This window comes from Pseudophryne corroboree, unplaced genomic scaffold, assembly GCF_028390025.1.
Source record: "Pseudophryne corroboree isolate aPseCor3 unplaced genomic scaffold, aPseCor3.hap2 scaffold_370, whole genome shotgun sequence".
Classification (NCBI taxonomy): Eukaryota; Metazoa; Chordata; class Amphibia; order Anura; family Myobatrachidae; genus Pseudophryne; species Pseudophryne corroboree.
In genome coordinates this window covers 46,898-64,628 of record NW_026970022.1, presented here as the reverse complement: position 1 = coordinate 64,628, position 17,731 = coordinate 46,898, and the positions used below count along the sequence as shown (strand labels likewise).

General features: G+C 44.1%; 9 non-coding genes and 1 pseudogene across 9 annotated transcripts; 9 read left to right on the top strand and 1 right to left on the bottom strand.

Annotated features, from left to right (window-relative positions):
- The first annotated feature begins 1,495 nt into the window (after nt 1-1,495).
- On the top strand, nt 1,496-1,658 carry LOC135021415 (U1 spliceosomal RNA). The gene has a single exon (XR_010218666.1). It is a non-coding gene; the product is annotated as a U1 spliceosomal RNA (small nuclear RNA).
- A 152-nt stretch (nt 1,659-1,810) lies between these two features.
- LOC135021535 (U1 spliceosomal RNA) lies at nt 1,811-1,956 on the top strand (annotated as a pseudogene).
- Nucleotides 1,957-2,647: 691 nt separating this feature from the next.
- Nucleotides 2,648-2,811, top strand: LOC135021670 (U1 spliceosomal RNA). The gene has a single exon (XR_010218892.1). It is a non-coding gene; the product is annotated as a U1 spliceosomal RNA (small nuclear RNA).
- A 152-nt stretch (nt 2,812-2,963) lies between these two features.
- On the top strand, nt 2,964-3,126 carry LOC135021527 (U1 spliceosomal RNA). The gene has a single exon (XR_010218764.1). It is a non-coding gene; the product is annotated as a U1 spliceosomal RNA (small nuclear RNA).
- A 671-nt stretch (nt 3,127-3,797) lies between these two features.
- On the top strand, nt 3,798-3,961 carry LOC135021380 (U1 spliceosomal RNA). The gene has a single exon (XR_010218632.1). It is a non-coding gene; the product is annotated as a U1 spliceosomal RNA (small nuclear RNA).
- A 152-nt stretch (nt 3,962-4,113) lies between these two features.
- Nucleotides 4,114-4,276, top strand: LOC135021577 (U1 spliceosomal RNA). The gene has a single exon (XR_010218806.1). It is a non-coding gene; the product is annotated as a U1 spliceosomal RNA (small nuclear RNA).
- A 671-nt stretch (nt 4,277-4,947) lies between these two features.
- On the top strand, nt 4,948-5,111 carry LOC135021379 (U1 spliceosomal RNA). Its single transcript, XR_010218631.1, has one exon. It is a non-coding gene; the product is annotated as a U1 spliceosomal RNA (small nuclear RNA).
- Nucleotides 5,112-11,811: 6,700 nt separating this feature from the next.
- LOC135021603 (U5 spliceosomal RNA) lies at nt 11,812-11,927 on the bottom strand. Its single transcript, XR_010218827.1, has one exon. It is a non-coding gene; the product is annotated as a U5 spliceosomal RNA (small nuclear RNA).
- Nucleotides 11,928-12,888: 961 nt separating this feature from the next.
- On the top strand, nt 12,889-13,005 carry LOC135021648 (U5 spliceosomal RNA). Its single transcript, XR_010218871.1, has one exon. It is a non-coding gene; the product is annotated as a U5 spliceosomal RNA (small nuclear RNA).
- Nucleotides 13,006-13,291: 286 nt separating this feature from the next.
- LOC135021602 (U5 spliceosomal RNA) lies at nt 13,292-13,407 on the top strand. The gene has a single exon (XR_010218826.1). It is a non-coding gene; the product is annotated as a U5 spliceosomal RNA (small nuclear RNA).
- The last annotated feature ends 4,324 nt before the right edge of the window (nt 13,408-17,731 follow it).

The following is a 17,731-nucleotide window of genomic DNA, read 5'->3' as shown; positions in this document are numbered from 1 at the left end:
ATGCTGAATCTTACCACAGATCCAGCGCATAATGGTCTACATGGACGCAGGACACCCAATCCTGTTGGGAGCATACAGGACAAACAGAGCCTCTGTTTTCCTAATCTGAACCGTTCTGGTGACATAAATTTTCAAAGTTCTGACCACAGCCAGAGACTTTGACTCAACGAAGGTGTCAGTGGCCCAAGGCACCATGTGGAAAGATGAACCACCTTCGGCAGAAATTGTTGACGTGTCCTCAATTCTGCTCTATCTTCATGAAAGATCAAATAAAGGCTCTTGTGATACTGCATGGTTTGTACTGTTTTCCATGTGCTCCCAGATCTTTCAAAAAAGAAGCATGGTCAAGAAAGTTCTGTTTGAAAAGAAACAACATTTACTGTCATTGTTATAGAATTTGGGAGAAAAAACAAGAAGAAATCTGCACTGTTGACGCACTGGACAGAATGAATGAATCATAAAATATAACCTTTATTAAGTATGTATTAAAATTGGATAAATATTAATATTATTATCCCAAACTGCAGTGAAACATAAAGGTTAAAATCACAGAACTAACATACATGTGCATAAGAAGAATAAAGAGATGTGAAAAAAAGGTTTAAAAAGCGTGTCCGTGTGTGATTATTTTTGAAGGCACAACCCTGGCGGGGTTGTTTATATAGATATATATGTTGCTAATAATCACTTTCTAGCGTAATGTTATTAAATAGCTGTTAGTATCTATGTCGTCAGGTACCACTGGGTCGTATCCTATATACTCCTGTGGGAAACTTGACTGCATAATTTGTGTTTCCCCTGGTCGGCTCTCGTATAATTCAGATCTCTTTGTCTCAGGTCTCTCTCCAGCCTAGTTTGCTGTCTGTTTCCACTTCTCTTTTCTTGAGCCGCTGCCTTCTATACCCTTGTGCACTCTCCTGACTTCTCCTGTCTGCTTACTTTGTGCCGTCCAACGCACAATGCAAACTACAGGTAGTGCTGCAGGGCCCACACCCTTTTACTTGCCTTACAGAGCAGCTCTGGAGCTGTTACAGTGCCCAGCTGCAGCAAGAAATCAGCTTGAATGCTTCAGGTGCTGGGGCATAGCCAACAAGAGCCCCACACCGACGGAGGGTGGAGGTGTTTAATGCAAACTAGGGGTCAGCCAAGCGCCGCAAAAGGCCGCCATGCCCTGCATGCCCCTTTTCTCTTTTCATATGCAGACGAGGGTTGAAGCCAACTTTGACCCACTGCTTGGATGACATCACCATATGCAAATCCATCTGCGGCAGGCCTTCCCCCAGGAATGCTTGCACTAGTTGTTGCATTTGGTTTGTTGTTTGGGGGTGCTTCAGTATTAGGCAGCCTTCTGCCCTCCCATGTTCATCTGAAAATATGTGTTCTCCCTGCAGTTGTTGTCCCCAGATGAGAGTTCCCTTGTGCTGCCTCAGTTGAATCTCCTTTACTTGACAGAGATGTGCCTGAGCAGCGGCCCTCCCCAGCCCTATCCCAAATCATACTTATTTTGCATAGGAGATACCATGGTCATGAAGATTGTTCTCCCAGGGTTAGGTTCATTCATTGCATTCTGGGTAGCTTACCTCTGTGATTTCCCCAAATGTGGGAAACTCAACTGCATTATTTGTGGTAGTGGGGGACTGTGTTTGTGCTTTCCTCTGGTCAGCTCTGGTAAAAGTCAGATTTCTTTGTCTCAGATCTTCCTCTAGCCTTGTTCTTCTTTCAAGAGTTCCCTTGTGCTGCCTCAGTTGGATCTCCTTCACTTGACAGGGGGGTGCCCGAGCAGCGACCCTCCCCAGCTCTAGCCCAACTCCTACTTACCTGCCAGGTGAGATACTATGATCATGAAGTTGCTTCTCCCAGGGCAAGGCTCACCCATTGCACTCTGGGTGTGCTGCCCCTGCGATTTCCCCAAATGTGGGAAACTTGACTGCATAATTTGTGTTTTCCCTAGTCGGCTCTCATATAATTCAGATCTCTTTGTCTCAGGTTTCTCTCCAGCCTAGTTTGCTGTCTGTTTCCACTTCTTTTTTCTTGAGCCCCTCCCTTCTACACCCTTGTGCACTATCCTGACTTCTCCTCCTGTCTGCTTACTTTGTGCCTTCCAATGCACAATGCAAACTACAGGTAGTGCTGCAGGGCCCACACCCTTTTACTTGCCTTACAGAGCAGCTCTGGAGCTGTTACAGTGCCAAGCTGCTGAAAGAAATCAGCTTGAATGCTTCAGGGGCTGGGGCATGGCCAACATGAGCCCCACACCGAAGGAGGGTGGGGGTGTTTAATGCGAACTAAGGGTCATCCAAGCGCCGCAAAAGGCCGCCATGCCCTGCATACCCCTTTTCTCTTTTCATATGCAGATGAGGGTTCCAGCCAACTTTGGCCCACTGCTTGGATGACATCACTGTATGCAAATCCGTCTTCTGCAGACCTTCCCCCAGGAATGCTTGTACTAGTTGTTGCATTTGGTTTGTTGTTTGGGGGTGCTTCAGTATTAGGCAGCCTTCTGCCCTCCCATGTTCATCTGAAAATATGTGTTCTCCCGGCAGTTGTTGTCCCCAGATGAGAGTTCCTTTGTGCTGCCTCAGTTGAATCTCCTTTACTTGACAGAGATGTGCCTGAGCAGCGGCCCTCCCCAGCCAATTCCCAAATCATACTTATTTTGCATAGGAGATACCATGGTCATAAAGATTGTTCTCCCAGGGTGAGGTTCATTCATTGCATTCTGGGTATGCTGACCCCTGTGATTTCCCCAAATGTGGGAAACTCAACTGCATTATTTGTGGTAGTGGGGGACTGTGTTTGTGTTTTCCTCTGGTCAGCTCTGGTAAAAGTCAGATTTCTTTGTCTCAGATCTTCCTCTAGCCTTGTTCTTCTTTCGAGAGTTCCATTGTGCTGCCTCAGTTTGATCTCCTTCACTTGACAGGGGGGTACCCAAGCAGCGACCCTCCCCAGCTCTAGCCCAACTCCTACATACCTGCCAGGTGAGATACTATGATCATGAAGGTGCTTCTCCCAGGGCAAGGCTCACCCATTGCACTCTGGGTGTGCTGCTCCTGCGATTTCCCCAAATGTGGGAAACTTGACTGCATAATTTGTGTTTCCCCTGGTCGGCTCTCGTATAATTCAGATCTCTTTGTCTCAGGTCTCTCTCCAGCCTAGTTTGCTGTCTGTTTCCACTTCTCTTTTCTTGAGCCGCTGCCTTCTATGCCCTTGTGCACTCTCCTGACTTCTCCTGTCTGCTTACTTTGTGCCTTCCAACGCACAATGCAAACTACAGGTAGTGCTGCAGGGCCCACACCCTTTTACTTGCCTTTCAGAGCAGCTCTGGAGCTGTTACAGTGCCCAGCTGCTGCAAGAAATCAGCTTGAATGCTTCAGGGGCTGGGGCATAGCCAACATGAGCCCCACACCGACGGAGGGTGGAGGTGTTTAATGCGAACTAAGGGTCATCCAAGCGCCGCAAAAGGCCGCCATGCCCTGCATACCCCTTTTCTCTTTTCATATGCAGATGAGGGTTCCAGCCAACTTTGGCCCACTGCTTGGATGACATCACCGTATGCAAATCCGTCTTCTGCAGACCTTTTCCCAGGAATGCTTGTACTAGTTGTTGCATTTGGTTTGTTGTTTGGGGGTGCTTCAGTATTAGGCAGCCTTCTGCTCTCCCATGTTCATCTGAAAATATCTGTTCTCCCTGCAGTTGTTGTCCCCAGATGAGAGTTCCCTTGTGCTGCCTCAGTTGAATCTCCTTTACTTGACAGAGATGTGCCTGAGCAGCGGCCCTCCCCAGCCCTATCCCAAATCATACTTATTTTGCATAGGAGATACCATTGTCATGAAGATTGTTCTCCCAGGGTGAGGTTCATTCATTGCATTCTGGGTATGCTGACCCCTGTGATTTCCCCAAATGTGGGAAACTCGACTGCATTATTTGTGGTAGTGGGGGACTGTGTTTGTGCTTTCCTCTGGTCAGCTCTGGTAAAAGTCAGATTTCTTTGTCTCAGATCTTCCTCTAGCCTTGTTCTTTTTTCGAGAGTTTCCTTGTGCTGCCTCAGTTGGATCTCCTTCACTTGACAGGGGGGTGCCCGAACAGCGACCCTCCCCAGCTCTAGCCCAACTCCTACTTACCTGCCAGGTGAGATACTATGATCAGGAAGGTGCTTCTCCCAGGGCAAGGCTCACCCAATGCACTCTGGGTGTGCTGCTCCTACGATTTCCCCAAATGTGGGACACTTGATTACATAATTTGTGTTTCCTCTGGTCGGCTCTCGTATAATTCAGATCTCTTTGTCTCAGGTCTCTCTCCAGCCTAGTTTGCTGTCTGTTTCCACTTCTCTTTTCTTGAGCCGCTCCCTTCTATGCCCTTGTGCACTATCCTGACTTCTCCCGTCTGCTTACTTTGTGCCTTCCAACGCACAATGCAAACTACAGGTAGTGCTGCAGGGCCCACACCCTTTTACTTGCTTTACAGAGCAGCTCTGGAGCTGTTACAGTGCCCAGCTGCTGCAAGAAATCAGCTTTAATGCTTCAGGGGCTGGGGCATAGCCAACATGAGCCCCACACCGAAGGAAGGTGGAGGTGTTTAATGCGAACTAGGGGTCATCCAAGCGCCGCAAAAGGCAGCCATGCCCTGCACACCCCATTTTTATTTTCATATGCAGACGAGGGTTGAAGCAAACTTTGACCCACTGCTTGGATGACATCACCATATGCAAATCCATCTGCTGCAGGCCTACTACCAGGAATGTTTGCACTAGTAGTTGCATTTGGTTTGTTGTTTGGGGGTGCTTCAGTATTAGGCAGCCTTCTGCCCTCCCATGTTCATCTGAAAATATGTGTTCTCCCTGCAGTTGTTGTCCCCAGATGAGAGTTCCCTTGTGTTGCCTCAGTTGAATCTCCTTTACTTGACAGAGATGTGCCTGAGCAGCGGCCCTCCCCAGCCCTATCCCAAATCATACTTATTTTGCATAGGAGATACCATGGTCATGAAGATTGTTCTCCCAGGGTGAGGTTCATTCATTGCACTCTGGGTATGCTGACCCCTGTGATTTCCCCAAATGTGGGAAACTCGACTGCATTATTTGTGGTAGTGGGGGACTGTGTTTGTGCTTTCCTCTGGTCAGCTCTGGTAAAAGTCAGATTTCTTTGTCTCAGATCTTCCTCTAGCCTTGTTCTTCTTTCGAGAGTTCCCTTGTGCTGCCTCAGTTGGATCTCCTTCACTTGACAGGGGGTGCCCGAGCAGCAATCCTCCACAGCTCTAGCCCAACTCCTACTTACCTGCCAGGTGAACTATGATCTTCACTGTTAGGGCAATCAGGATGTGGAATTCCCTGCCAGGGAAGGTGGTAATGGCGGACTCTGTAATTGGATTTAAAAAAGGAATGGATACATTTCTGAATGAAAAAGCTATCCAAGGTTATAATACTTAAAATATCAACATGGTTAATCCGGGGGTAACATGAGTTATAGTAGCTAACTAGTCATAAAACATTATTCAGCAAGTATGTAGAATCATCACAACTTAAAACAGGTTGAACACGATGGGCAATTTGCCTCTATTCAACCTCAAAAACTATGTTACTATATGTTACTATATTACTATGTTACTGTAGTATACAGAACACCACAATATAATGAGCAGTGATAGTGAGCACTGATGAGGATACTAGAACTGACACTGAGCAGCAAGATGCAGCACTGGACTATTAGTAATGTACTGTAGTATGCTGAGCACCACAATGCAGCACAAGACAATGAGCAGTGATACTGAGCACTGATGAGGATACTACTGAGAACTGACACTGAGCAGGAGAGACACACTACTAGTATTACAGAGCAGCAATAAGTAACCACTGATACTGAGCACTGATATTGAGATTTCCACTGAGAGAACATAGCCACGTCCTCTCCGCTCTCTCTTCAATGCACGAGTAAAAATGGCGGCAACGCGCAGCTCTTTATATGGAATCCGAATCTCGCGAGAATCCGACAGCGGGATGATGACATTTTCCCTTGTTCAGGTTTTCCGAGTCAGGCGGGAACAACCGAGCCTGCCTCGGACCAGTGTAAACCACGTGGAGTTCGTCGGGAATTCGGTTCTCGGAGAACCGAACCCGCTCCTCTCTACCTTATACCCATCAATTTTTTTATTTTCAATCTAAGCCCCTGCAGTTTTCTGTAAGCATCTGCTTCGCTATGATGATCAACAAGTCACAAGGGCAAACACTCAGGGCTTGAGGCGTAGATCTTAGGACCAGCTGCTACAAGCATGGCAGAGGTGTCACTATCACTGGTGACACCCAGAGAGGTGGCGAGGGAGATTGTAATGCAGTGCGCGCAGATAAGCAGTGCAATGGTAAAAAGGAGGCATGGTTTCATAGGTAGGGGCGTGGCCTGGTGGCCTGAATCTACATTTTGTTGCTCCGGGTGTCCCGGGGGTTGGGGGCTGCACCCGGGGACTAGTGTGTGTGCGGTGCTGGCTCCTGCACAGTGACAGGGCATGGCCACCGAGCATGACGCCTCCATTCTTGACCATGCTGTAATTGCAGTCGCACTGCAGTTCAGCGTGATCATATAAAATGGTGTAGCCTCCTGCTGGTGCAGACTGTATGTGCGCGCAGGAAGCCGCCACCATTTTTGTGATCACAGCGGCTGAATGTGATGTCATACAGCCGCTGTGACCACGCCCCCTGTGTCTCCTCCGTTGCAGACCCCATTTTGAAGCCTTGCCCCCGCACCGCTCCATCCCTGACTTGGAAATGGAGTGTTGCTGACCCCCCTCTCCCCCCCCCCCCGCCCCGATTGACAGGCAGAGGCGATCGCATTCTCTGCGGGGTGCCGCAGAAAATGCAGGCACATGCGTATGCTCTTAGCAATTTTTGCAGTTGGATCGCTTATTGTGATTGCAATCCAACCTGAATCAGGCCCTATTACCTATCACAATGCGCTGCGGGCAGTACAAAATTGGGTTAATATAGGAGTAAAACTCCCAGACCTGTGCTCCTTAACTGTACCTGGTGGCTAGTGGAGCGGCTGCCCAGTAATCAGTGTCCACGCCAGTGCGCACACGGTCCACCCCCTACGGCCACGCTCCCCTTCATCAGCGGCCTCGTGATCCGGAAGGGCGGTGTGTGTGTGACTGACCTTAGGAAGAAACTGGAGCCTCCGCTGCAGTGACCCAGCAACCAGGGCACGGGAGTATACAGCGCCGCTGGGAGTGATGAAGCTGCAGTAAAGATGTCTATTAGACCTAGCCTGCTGCAGCCCTTGTAGATTCTCATAAAACAAGTTCTTCTTTTCTTGTCAAAATTAATAGCTAAGAATAGGCTGCCTGAGGCAGGCCCCTGTTAAGAGGCCTGCTACTGAAGGCACCAACTACAAACTGAGCTCCCTGTTCATGGAAGCGGGGTTATAGAGGAGAATGCACTGAGCATCTTGGGAACAGTCAAAAGCTTTGAGCCGGTTGGTGCCTCAGATCAAGATCCTACTCTACACCCCAATGTGAATCCTTGTGGAGTCCAGTGTACCCCACAGAAGAAATTAATGTGTCACACCCATTGGCAGCAACCTTAGAATAGCTGCTGACGGGCACAATTGAGAAAGGAAGGGGGGGGGGACATTTGAATCCAGCACATAGATGCAATTCAAATATGTAATTTGTACCTTCCTATTTTAAAATATAATGGATGAACCTCACCCTGTGAGAACAATCTTCATGATCAAGAGATCTCATATGCAAAATAAGTATGAGTTGGGATAGGGCTGGGGAGGGTGGCTGCTCGGGCAGCCCCTCCCCCGTCAAGTTAAGGAGATTCAACTGAGGACGCACAAGGGAACTCTCGTCTGGGGACAACAACTGCAGGGAGACCACATCTGTTCAGATGAACATGGGAGGGTGGAAGGCTGCCTAATATTGAAGCACCATCAAATATCAAACCATATGCAACAACTAGTACAAGCATTCCAGGGGGAAGGTCTGCAGAAGACGGATTTGCATACGGTGATGTCATCCTAGCAGTGGACCAAAGTTGGCTGGAACTCTCATCTGCATATGAAAAGAGAAAAGGGGCATGCAGGGCATGGCGGCCTTTTGCGGTGCTTGGATGACCCCTAGTTCGCATTAAACACCCCCACCCTCCTTTGGTGTGGGGCTCATGTTGGCCATGCCCCATCCCCTGAAGCATTCAAGCTGATTTCTTGCAGCAGCTGGGCACTGTAACAGCTCCAGAGCTGTTCTGTAAGGCAAGTAAAAGGGTGTGGGCCCTGCAGCACCACCTGTAGTTCGCATTGTGCGTTGGAAGGCACAAAGTAAGCAGACGGGAGGAGAAGTCAGGATAGTGCGCAAGGGCATCCTTTTCTCTTAGTCCGTAGAGGATGCTGGGGTCACATTAAGAACCATGGGGTATAGACGGGATCCGCAAGAGACATGGGCACTTTAAGACTTTCAAAGGGTGTGAACTGGCTCCTCCCTCTATGCCCCTCCTCCAGACTCCAGTTATAGGAACTGTGCCCAGGGAGACGGACATTTCGAGGAAAGGATTTATTGTTAAACTAAGGTGAGCATCTTACCAGCTCACACCTTAAGCATGCCGCAGAACGTGGCATTCAACAGAACACAAGCCAACGGCATGAACAATTGCAGCAAAAAGCTGACCAGAACCATAACACAACATGTGTATAACCACAAGTAATAACTGCAGACACAGTATGGACTGGGACGGGTGCCCAGCATCCTCTACGGACTAAGAGAAAAGGATTTACCGGTAGGTATTAAAATCCTATTTTCTCATACGACCTAGAGGATGCTGGGGTCACATTAAGAACCATGGGGTTATACCAAAGCTCTTGAACGGGTGGGAGAGTGCGTACGACTCTGCAGCACCGAATGACCCAACTTGAGGTTATCATCAGCCAAGGTATCAAACTTGTAAAACTTAGCAAAAGTGTTTACTAAATAGCTGCTCGGCAAAGTTGCAATGCCGAGACTCCCCGACCAGCTGCCCAGGATGAACCCACCTTTCTAGTAGAATGGGTCTTCACCTAATTCAGTAACGGCAATCCTGCCGTGGAATGAGCATGCTGAATCTTACCACAGATCCAGCGCATAATGGTCTACATGGAAGCAGGACACCCAATCCTGTTGGGAGCATACAGGACAAACAGAGCCTCTGTTTTCCTAATCTGAACCGTTCTGGTGACATAAATTTTCAAAGTTCTGACCACAGCCAGAGACTTTGACTCAACGAAGGTGTCAGTGGCCAAAGGCACCATGTGGAAAGATGAACCACCTTCGGCAGAAATTGTTGACGTGTCCTCAATTCTGCTCTATCTTCATGAAAGATCAAATAAAGGCTCTTGTGATACTGCATGGTTTGTACTGTTTTCCATGTGCTCCCAGATCTTTCAAGCAAGTAGCATGGTCAAGAAAGTTCTGTTTGAAAAGTAACAACATTTACTGTCATTGTTATAGAATTTGGGAGAAAAAACAAGAAGAAATCTGCACTGTTGACGCACTGGACAGAATGAATGAATCATAAAATATAACCTTTATTAAGTATGTATTAAAATTGGATAAATATTAATATTATTATCCCAAACTGCAGTGAAACATAAAGGTTAAAATCACAGAACTAACATACATGTGCATAAGAAGAATAAAGAGATGTGAAAAAAAGGTTTAAAAAGCGTGTCCGTGTGTGATTATTTTTGAAGGCACAACCCTGGCGGGGTTGTTTATATAGATATATATGTTGCTAATAATCACTTTCTAGCGTAATGTTATTAAATAGCTGTTAGTATCTATGTCGTCAGGTACCACTGGGTCGTATCCTATATACTCCCTTCACTCAATAGGGGTTACCTCCCGGGAAGCCATCCCCATTGGCGAATTTGTGGGGGTGATTGAGTATAACCGGTAAGCTAACCTCCAATTTGTGGGGTGCTTAGGTAGATGGGGATCACTTATTTCTCTGTGTCCCCTAAGACTATATTCCTAAATTCAATACCATAGCTTTCTATATCGGATAAGGAATCACTTGATAGGGAAATCTCTATGCATCATGGAAAGATCATATTTATTAATATCCAAACTAAAAAAATGATGAATAGCTTTAATTTAGCTGTTTAGATATAGTTAATTGGCGAGATATACCAACAGGTGCGGTTGCCTTAAGGAATATGGCAATTCTAATATAAATAGCAGCCCTCCTTCATATAATCAGCCAGATCTTATTAAATCTGGTCCAGATATAGCCGTTCAGATATACTTAATTGACAACATATATCAATCGGTGGGGTTGCCTTAAGGAATATAGCAATTCCAATTCTCATATAAATAGCAACCTTCCTTCATATATTCAGCCAGATCTTATTTAATCTGATCTAGGCGTAGGCAATAATGCTTTCCTTAGAGGTATAGCCACCTCAATTCTTATTAGGAAGCAAAGTGTCTGTCATAATGGTTTATCCAATTCATCTAAGAAATAATATATTCCATGTGTCAGAGATTCATTACTCTCTATTTACACTGTTAAAGAGTTAATTCTTATTATGTTACAGTGTAATGAAATTATCATATAGGGAGATGTGGCAATTCCATGTGCTATATATATAATAACCCTTAGTGGTCCAGATTCCACAATGAGGAATTTTCTTATAAACCGCTGAAACACACAGCTATTTGACTGACTTCCAAATATATCTATCTCACTTTGTAACAGTCTTATGATAGAGAAACCGTTACATATTCGGTCACTTAGTTATCTAAAGGTAAACAGACTCAGTGTGAGGGTAATATAATATATCAAATGCGCTGTCAATAATCGTGGTAACTGGTGTAATAATGTGGTATATTGAGTATGCTAGTAAGGCATATAACTGCTCTCCAGCCTTTAAGTGTTACCAATCAATTTGTTACACTGTAAAGGATTTATGGTGTCCTGTTAGGACATGCAGCTGCTAGGCTGACTCAAAGATTTATCCATTTGTAACAATTATGTAACAGTTATATACATGTTACTGGTATTACATATAAATAGTATGACACAGGCCAGCAGTCCCATGTGTCTAGATTCCACAATAGGAGATTTTCTTTGTCTTATAAACTGCTGGAACACACAGCTGCTAGACTGACTTCAAATATATATACCGGTATTACTTTGTAACAGTCTTATAGTAAAGAGACTGTTACACACTGTCATTTAGTTATCTCAAGGTTAGCAGATTCTGTATTACTTTGTAACAGTCTTATAGTAAAGAGACTGTTACACACTGTCATTTAGTTATCTCAAGGTTAGCAGATTCTGTGTGAGGATAGTGTTCTGTTAGAACATGCAGCTGCTAGGCTGACTCATAGAAAATGTATCCATTTGTAACAAATGACACATACAGCATTAAATTAATATCTATAGCAGCCCATGTGACATCTCTACTCTTATCATAATTGTCTGGTTATTGCCAATCTGGACAGCAGGAGTGATATATATTCACTAGTCCCAATATCCCATCATATAAATATACCCACACTGATATACATTCTTATCAAGAGTTATTAGTAGCTATCTGTATGCACTTTAGACATTGTAATTGCTAAGTGACATCATATCTAGTGTATTCCTTTCTTATAGCTCAGCTTCTATTCCCTATTAGTGGAGACTAACAGCTAACATCATAATCATATATTTTTGTTTTATAACATTTCACATGAGTCAAATACACGCGGACACGCCGTGCCCTACACGCGTGTTTCACTGCATCTATGGCAACTTACATTAAAGCTAACAAGAAAGCACACTCGTTCTGTCTTTAAACTGATAAAAGAAACCCCAATAATATGGGGCATGCAAAAATTTAGATAAAACTCAGTTTTGCTCCTCTCCACGGAAATCTTTAGTAAAAGGCGAAAGATTTGTTCGTTCTGAAGAGAAACCAGAGCATGACCAAGATTCCACCTGTCGCCTGAGTGCCATGCCAGCAGTCCTCATTCAGCTCAAAGTGAGCACCCAATATGAAAGAAAGAAAGCAGATTTCTCACCAGGCTTCCCCTTGCTATAAGCATGGTTTGTACTCTTTTCCATGTGCTCCCAGATCTTTCAAGCAATTAGTATGGTCAAGAAAGTTCTGCTTGAAAAGAAACAGACATTTACTGTCATTGTTATACAAATAAACTTACATTAAAGCCAACAAGAAAGCTCACTCGTTCTGTCTTTAAACTGATAAAAGAAACCCCAATAATATGGGGCATGCAAAAATTGAGATAAAACTCAGTTAGTATTACTGAGCAGCAATAAGTAACCACTGATACTGAGCACTGCTATTGAGATTTCCACTGAGAGAACATAGCCACGTCCATTCCGCTCTCTCTTCAATGCACGAGTAAAAATGGCGGCAACGCGCAGCTCTTTATATGGAATCCGAATCTCGCGAGAATCCGACAGCGGGATGATGACATTTTCCCTTGTTCAGGTTTTCCGAGTCAGGCGGGAACAACCGAGCCTGCCTCGGACCAGTGTAAACCACGTGGAGTTCGTGGGGAATTCGGTTCTCGGAGAACCGAACCCGCTCCTCTCTACCTTATACCCATCAATTTTTTTACCTCAATTTTTGCATGCCCCATCTTTTTGGGGTTTCTTTTATCGGTTTAAAGATAGAATGAGTGTGCTTTAATGAAAGCTCATTTGCATAGAAATTACAGTAAATGTTTGTTTCTTTTCAAACAGAACTTTCTTGACCATGCTACTTGCTTGAAAGATCTGGGAGCACATGGAATACAGTACAAACCATGCTTATAGCAAGGAGAAGCCAGGTGAGAAATCTGCTTTCTTTCAAATTGGGCGCTCACTTTGATCTGAATGAGGACTGCTGGCATGGCACTCAGGCGACAGGTGGAATCTTGGTCATGCTCTGGTTTCTCTTCAGAATGAACAAATCTTTCGCCTTTTATTAAAGATTATCCGTGGAGAGGAGCAAAACTGAGTTTTATCTCAATTTTTGCATGCCCCATATTATTGGGGTTTCTTTTATCAGTTTAAAGACAGAACGAGTGAGCTTTCTTGTTGGCTTTAATGTAAGTTTATTTGTATAACAATGACAGTAAATGTCTGTTTCTTTTCAAGCAGAACTTTCTTGACCATACTAATTGCTTGAAAGATCTGGGAGCACATGGAAAAGAGTACAAACCATGCTTATAGCAAGGGGAAGCCTGGTGAGAAATCTGCTTTCTTTCTTTCATATTGGGTGCTCACTTTGAGCTGAATGAGGACTGCTGGCATGGCACTCAGGCGACAGGTGGAATCTTGGTCATGCTCTGGTTTCTCTTCAGAACGAACAAATCTTTCGCCTTTTACTAAAGATTTCCGTGGAGAGGAGCAAAACTGAGTTTTATCTAAATTTTTGCATGCCCCATATTATTGGGGTTTCTTTTATCAGTTTAAAGACAGAACGAGTGTGCTTTCTTGTTAGCTTTAATGTAAGTTGCCATAGATGCAGTGAAACACGCGTGTAGGGCACGGCGTGTCCGCGTGTATTTGACTCATGTGAAATGTTATAAAACAAAAATATATGATTATGATGTTAGCTGTTAGTCTCCACTAATAGGGAATAGAAGCTGAGCTATAAGAAAGGAATACACTAGATATGATGTCACTTAGCAATTACAATGTCTAAAGTGCATACAGATAGCTACTAATAACTCTTGATAAGAATGTATATCAGTGTGGGTATATTTATATGATGGGATATTGGGACTAGTGAATATATATCACTCCTGCTGTCCAGATTGGCAATAACCAGACAATTATGATAAGAGTAGAGATGTCACATGGGCTGCTATAGATATTAATTTAATGCTGTATGTGTCATTTGTTACAAATGGATACATTTTCTATGAGTCAGCCTAGCAGCTGCATGTTCTAACAGAACACTATCCTCACACAGAATCTGCTAACCTTGAGATAACTAAATGACAGTGTGTAACAGTCTCTTTACTATAAGACTGTTACAAAGTAATACAGAATCTGCTAACCTTGAGATAACTAAATGACAGTGTGTAACAGTCTCTTTACTATAAGACTGTTACAAAGTAATACCGGTATATATATTTGAAGTCAGTCTAGCAGCTGTGTGTTCCAGCAGTTTATAAGACAAAGAAAATCTCCTATTGTGGAATCTAGACACATGGGACTGCTGGCCTGTGTCATACTATTTATATGTAATACCAGTAACATGTATATAACTGTTACATAATTGTTACAAATGGATAAATCTTTGAGTCAGCCTAGCAGCTGCATGTCCTAACAGGACACCATAAATCCTTTACAGTGTAACAAATTGATTGGTAACACTTAAAGGCTGGAGAGCAGTTATATGCCTTACTAGCATACTCAATATACCACATTATTACACCAGTTACCACGATTATTGACAGCGCATTTGATATATTATATTACCCTCACACTGAGTCTGTTTACCTTTAGATAACTAAGTGACCGAATATGTAACGGTTTCTCTATCATAAGACTGTTACAAAGTGAGATAGATATATTTGGAAGTCAGTCAAATAGCTGTGTGTTTCAGCGGTTTATAAGAAAATTCCTCATTGTGGAATCTGGACCACTAAGGGTTATTATATATATAGCACATGGAATTGCCACATCTCCCTATATGATAATTTCATTACACTGTAACATAATAAGAATTAACTCTTTAACAGTGTAAATAGAGAGTAATGAATCTCTGACACATGGAATATATTATTTCTTAGATGAATTGGATAAACCATTATGACAGACACTTTGCTTCCTAATAAGAATTGAGGTGGCTATACCTCTAAGGAAAGCATTATTGCCTACGCCTAGATCAGATTAAATAAGATCTGGCTGAATATATGAAGGAAGGTTGCTATTTATATGAGAATTGGAATTGCTATATTCCTTAAGGCAACCCCACCGATTGATATATGTTGTCAATTAAGTATATCTGAACGGCTATATCTGGACCAGATTTAATAAGATCTGGCTGATTATATGAAGGAGGGCTGCTATTTATATTAGAATTGCCATATTCCTTAAGGCAACCGCACCTGTTGGTATATCTCGCCAATTAACTATATCTAAACAGCTAAATTAAAGCTATTCATCATTTTTTTAGTTTGGATATTAATAAATATGATCTTTCCATGATGCATAGAGATTTCCCTATCAAGTGATTCCTTATCCGATATAGAAAGCTATGGTATTGAATTTAGGAATATAGTCTTAGGGGACACAGAGAAATAAGTGATCCCCATCTACCTAAGCACCCCACAAATTGGAGGTTAGCTTACCGGTTATACTCAATCACCCCCACAAATTCGCCAATGGGGATGGCTTCCCGGGAGGTAACCCCTATTGAGTGAAGGGAGTATATAGGATACGACCCAGTGGTACCTGACGACATAGATACTAACAGCTATTTAATAACATTACGCTAGAAAGTGATTATTAGCAACATATATATCTATATAAACAACCCCGCCAGGGTTGTGCCTTCAAAAATAATCACACACGGACACGCTTTTTAAACCTTTTTTTCACATCTCTTTATTCTTCTTATGCACATGTATGTTAGTTCTGTGATTTTAACCTTTATGTTTCACTGCAGTTTGGGATAATAATATTAATATTTATCCAATTTTAATACATACTTAATAAAGGTTATATTTTATGATTCATTCATTCTGTCCAGTGCGTCAACAGTGCAGATTTCTTCTTGTTTTTTCTCCCAAATTCTATAACAATGACAGTAAATGTTGTTACTTTTCAAACAGAACTTTCTTGACCATGCTACTTGCTTGAAAGATCTGGGAGCACATGGAAAACAGTACAAACCATGCAGTATCACAAGAGCCTTTATTTGATCTTTCATGAAGATAGAGCAGAATTGAGGACACGTCAACAATTTCTGCCGAAGGTGGTTCATCTTTCCACATGGTGCCTTTGGCCACTGACACCTTCGTTGAGTCAAAGTCTCTGGCTGTGGTCAGAACTTTGAAAATTTATGTCACCAGAACGGTTCAGATTAGGAAAACAGAGGCTCTGTTTGTCCTGTATGCTCCCAACAGGATTGGGTGTCCTGCTTCCATGTAGACCATTATGCGCTGGATCTGTGGTAAGATTCAGCATGCTCATTCCACGGCAGGATTGCCGTTACTGAATTAGGTGAAGACCCATTCTACTAGAAAGGTGGGTTCATCCTGGGCAGCTGGTCGGGGAGTCTCGGCATTGCAACTTTGCCGAGCAGCTATTTAGTAAACACTTTTGCTAAGTTTTACAAGTTTGATACCTTGGCTGATGATAACCTCAAGTTGGGTCATTCGGTGCTGCAGAGTCGTACGCACTCTCCCACCCGTTCAAGAGCTTTGGTATAACCCCATGGTTCTTAATGTGACCCCAGCATCCTCTAGGTCGTATGAGAAAATAGGATTTTAATACCTACCGGTAAATCCTTTTCTCTTAGTCCGTAGAGGATGCTGGGCACCCGTCCCAGTCCATACTGTGTCTGCAGTTATTACTTGTGGTTATACACATGTTGTGTTATGGTTCTGGTCAGCTTTTTGCTGCAATTGTTCATGCCGTTGGCTTGTGTTCTGTTGAATGCCACGTTCTGCGGCATGCTTAAGGTGTGAGCTGGTAAGATGCTCACCTTAGTTTAACAATAAATCCTTTCCTCGAAATGTCCGTCTCCCTGGGCACAGTTCCTATAACTTGAGTCTGGAGGAGGGGCATAGAGGGAGGAGCCAGTTCACACCCTTTGAAAGTCTTAAAGTGCCCATGTCTCTTGCGGATCCCGTCTATACCCCATGGTTCTTAATGTGACCCCAGCATCCTCTACGGACTAAGAGAAAAGGATGCCCTTGCGCACTATCCTGACTTCTCCTCCCGTCTGCTTACTTTGTGCCTTCCAACGCACAATGCGAACTACAGGTGGTGCTGCAGGGCCCACACCCTTTTACTTGCCTTACAGAACAGCTCTGGAGCTGTTACAGTGCCCAGCTGCTGCAAGAAATCAGCTTGAATGCTTCAGGGGATGGGGCATGGCCAACATGAGCCCCACACCAAAGGAGGGTGGGGGTGTTTAATGCGAACTAGGGGTCATCCAAGCACCGCAAAAGGCCGCCATGCCCTGCATGCCCCTTTTCTCTTTTCATATGCAGATGAGAGTTCCAGCCAACTTTGGTCCACTGCTAGGATGACATCACCGTATGCAAATCCGTCTTCTGCAGACCTTCCCCCTGGAATGCTTGTACTAGTTGTTGCATATGGTTTGATATTTGATGGTGCTTCAATATTAGGCAGCCTTCCACCCTCCCATGTTCATCTGAACAGATGTGGTCTCCCTGCAGTTGTTGTCCCCAGACGAGAGTTCCCTTGTGCGTCCTCAGTTGAATCTCCTTAACTTGACGGGGGAGGGGCTGCCCGAGCAGCCACCCTCCCCAGCCCTATCCCAACTCATACTTATTTTGCATATGAGATCTCTTGATCATGAAGATTGTTCTCACAGGGTGAGGTTCATCCATTATATTTTAAAATAGGAAGGTACAAATTACATATTTGAATTGCATCTATGTGCTGGATTCAAATGTCCCCCCCCCCTTCCTTTCTCAATTGTGCCCGTCAGCAGCTATTCTAAGGTTGCTGCCAATGGGTGTGACACATTAATTTCTTCTGTGGGGTACACTGGACTCCACAAGGATTCACATTGGG